Source organism: Aplysia californica, unplaced genomic scaffold (genome assembly GCF_000002075.1).
Source record: "Aplysia californica isolate F4 #8 unplaced genomic scaffold, AplCal3.0 scaffold01610, whole genome shotgun sequence".
In the NCBI taxonomy this organism is placed as follows: Eukaryota; Metazoa; Mollusca; class Gastropoda; order Aplysiida; family Aplysiidae; genus Aplysia; species Aplysia californica.
Genome location: NW_004798880.1, coordinates 7,614 through 11,808, shown reverse-complemented (window position 1 = coordinate 11,808; position 4,195 = coordinate 7,614).

The following is a 4,195-nucleotide window of genomic DNA, read 5'->3' as shown; positions in this document are numbered from 1 at the left end:
CTGTCACGGCACCGTGGAACCAGGCGCTGATTTTTTTAAAGTATAAAAGATAGAGTTTTGGGTACCATAGTAAATCATTTCCTTTTGCCCGGCTTTTGATCACAATAAAATACCAATCTATCTTGAAGAAAAATCGAGTCGTGATATTTACGATTGAAGAACGTGAGGTTCGTCTGGTGACAGCGGTAAAATTAGCGAGAAATGGTCGCCCAATTTCTGTGACCTTCAAAGCTTTAGAAACTGCCAATTTACATTTTTAGTGCCTTTTATCAACATTTTTCAGTAATATAAAAAAAATAATATAGAAACGTGTTTTTAAATGGATATATAAGGTACTGGGCCAAAAACAACAACAACAAATTTATATAAATTGCACAAGGGGAGGAAAATGTCGGTTTCTCCGACTTCAATAATATTTTTACGAGTGCCTGACTTCCTCACATATCACACATTTATTGTTCCAGAGAAACAGAGGGCGGGATGAGCGTGTTTGACCAACGTGAAGGCAACAACTGAAGCTGGCACCTCGATCTTAGTCTTTCTTTTTATTTCTTCTTCTTTTTTTTTTTTTTTTTTTTTTTTTTTTTTTTTTGCTTATGAGAACGTGTAGCGTCCCTTAACAATTAATTATCAGTAGAAAAAGGGTGGAAGACGGGACTCATACTCTGTTTGTTTTAGTAAGAGTTTTACGGCAATTGGGACACAGTAAGGTCATATAAGTGCCGAAGATTAGAGATGTTACAAGAGAGTAATAAACACAAAAAGAAAGAGGAGTGATTAGGTCGATAGATGGTTGATAGGAAAAAAGGAGCAAACGACACCAGAACACCCGCCAACCACCCACTGGCTGGTGCTCCAGGCGCTGTTTGATACGTTTATCAGGCTGTTAAACTCATAGATATACGCTGTTATAATTGGTGACTAATGTGAAGGAACTGAATTTTGCAAATATTTGATGGTACAAAAGAAGTACAATTTCATTACGTTTCAAATGCAAACAATGAAAAAGTAAAGAACAATTTGAGTGAGGTGGATGTTAGAGCAGGTAGGGTGGAGACAGCATTTATTTTCGCTTTTTTAATAACTTGGGGGCACTTTTCTATATTTATACTAAAAAAAAAGTAAAATTGGAAGAAAAAAAATATTTTAAAAAATGTGCTGATACTGAAGACAAATCAGTAACTGGGTCCTTCAAACGCAGAGGTAGAAATTAAAATAGGAAAATCTGTGTTTTCGGATGGCACACTGACGTCATACGTGTAAAAATGCATTCATTGCCTTTTTGTTGTTGTTTTAGCATTATAATAAAACTAGTATTCGTGTAGAAGACAGCTTATGACGAATATAAGAAAGCGACTGGCAAATTTCTTCGGACACACAATGCGGAAAGTTTGATGGAAAGAGAGGCAGAGGCAGACAGGGGGAAAAGATACTGGGCAAGATGACAACATGGCTAGGAGCAGCAAGAACAACAGACACCATTGCTGCAACGCAAGACAGAGTGAAGTGGAGGTCCATGATCGCCCACCCCAGTCGGCAAGGCACCGGATAATAATGACGAGTACTCGTGTACCCGTACAGTTATACAGACTTCAACATAAGTTAAATCTAATGACCACTTGCAAATTTGCCAAAAATTCCCCGCGGATTTCCGTGCTGCACGTGGTGGTTTTGCCCCTGTATGAGGCTTTGCAGTACACATTGTTAACCCTATCGGACCCAAAAAAAATTTAAAACATTCCTTGCTGTCTTTTTTCGGATTAAAAAAAATATCAAAGCTATTTGTCAAGGTGGTCTTTAACTTATGTTGAAGTCTGTAAGAATTTGGGGTTGGGCGAAGGGGTGTAGGTGGGTGATCTCATTTCCGCGGATGCGATTAACAAAAGGAATCTCAGTGGTTTATAGCAAATAAAGTATAAATATGTAAGGCAGCGTGGTGGAATCAGGCTCTTGTCAAAATAATCAAAATGAAGAAACTTGCATTTTTCCGCAGGTTTGTGAATTTCTATAAAATTTTTGTTTTTTTGGCTCAACACCTTTCATGCCCATGAAAGAACTCATTTCTGTGTGGATTTTCTGATAAACGTCAATTAAAGGCACAGAAATTGTAAATTTTCAGTTACTACGGACTCTTAAGCTAAGGAAATAACAATCTTTGGCGGCCATTTTCTCTTTAATTTTACCTCTGAAAACAGGTGACCCCCACCTCCTTCTTTCGCAAATATCTCGACTTGTATTCAAGATAAATGTATATTTTTTTTCATCCAAATAAAGACAAGTGAATAAGCTTTATGATGATACCAATAACTCTACATGCCCAAAAATTGACGAGAGCCTGATTCCACCACGCTGCCTCACATATTATAATATTGTGTTACGGACCTAATGCTGTTCCCTTGTGTTGCAACCACTTAAAGGCACGTAATAACATAAGAACTGACACCAAGATCCCACCTTTTGAAAACCGAATTTGTCAAGTTTATAATAGCGTATTAAGAATGCTTTTGATAAAACACACAGTGTTGAGCAAACTCAAAAAAAGAAGACACCCCAAAAGGAGATAACAGTTTCGAATGTAGATATACGACAGTTGTAAAATAAAAAACCCCGTATATTCAGTATTGTAAATTTACAAAGCATATTATATAAATACATAAATATGATACGAGCCTTCGGCGATGACTTTAAACCCCACCCACAGGTAAGTACAATAGATATGTTTATACATGCGGCAAAGACATAACTCTGTGTACATAAATGAAACAAGCGAGGCGGGCAGGTAAAGCCCTAAAACCAACACATCCTGGAGCAGAGCGGTGTTTGCCTCCGGGATTTTTACCTGCACCCCAACATTCCGGGCAGAGCGAGATGAGTCAACTGGCAGTCTAGTCTGATAACAAGTTGGAAATAGAAGCTGGAGAATTCGGAGGGAAATGCCCCGGTGCATCAAAGAGAGAATCGAAAAGGGAGCGGAGTGTCTTTTTTTTTAATTAAAGATTTGGGGCACCTTTAGGTTTTAGTTTAAATAAGAGTCTAACGGCACTTGCAACTCAATAAGGTCATATAAGTGCCGAAGATTAGAGGTGTTACAAGAGAGGAACAAAGATTAGAGGTGTTACAAGAGAGTAACAAAGATTAGAGGTGTTACAAGAGAGTAACAAAGATTAGAGGCGTTACAAGAGAGGAACAAAGATTAGATCTTTAGGTGGAGAACAGACGCGAAGAGGCATATCAATAGCTGATTTTACTGGCTCACGTCAGCTTTTTTTTTTTTTTTTTTTTTTTTTTTAAAGTGAATTGGGCACTATTAAGGACAAGCGGGCTAACCCAGATTTCGAGGGTTTCCAGAAATCTTGACCTACACCACAAATGGGCCTTGCCCTGCCTTAATTAGAGGAGAAGTCTGGTTTCATTCGTGTGTATTTTGTTTGGTCATAGAGAAAACTCTCCTTGTCTTTTTTTTTTAAAACTAAAAAAGGGGCAAAAACTTTACCTTCGATTTTCTAAAAACAGCATTTTTCGGGATAGCCCCCTTTTTCTTAAAAGCGACCAAATGATTTCCAGTGCACTCGTCCTTAGTAAACGAGAATTGTTTTCTTTGTATCTAGACGTTTGAGTTGGCAGTAATAGTATGACTTCCAAACTCATCCAAAGTCCTAGACAGTGGAAATCGCCTTGTTCTGTAGCCCACTGCTATCTATCTATCTATCTATGTACCTCTCTCTCTCTCTCTCTCTCTCTCTCTCTCTCTCTCTCTCTGTCTATCTATCTATTTGTCTATCTATCTATCTATCTCTCTATCTATCTCTATCTCTCTATCTATCTATCTACCTATCTATCTATCTACCTAGCTATCTATCTATCTATCTATCTATCTATCTATCTATCTATCTATCTATCTATCTATCTATCTATCTCTCGATCTATCTCGATCTATCTTTCTATCTATCTATCTACCTCTCTCTCTATATATACATCTATCTATCTATCTATCCATCTATGTTTAATACAATTCGTCTATCGTCTGTGTTTCGTCATTCCGTGCCCCCCCCCCCCTCTTCCTCCAATATGCGAGCAGTCCTTCCATCAGAAACTCGTTCAGATCTGCCCCACTTGACCTCTAGCTCCTGACCTCCTTTAAACCTCCCCCATCACTCTTTTGGAGTCGTAATCCCATCACAGTAATATTACCTAG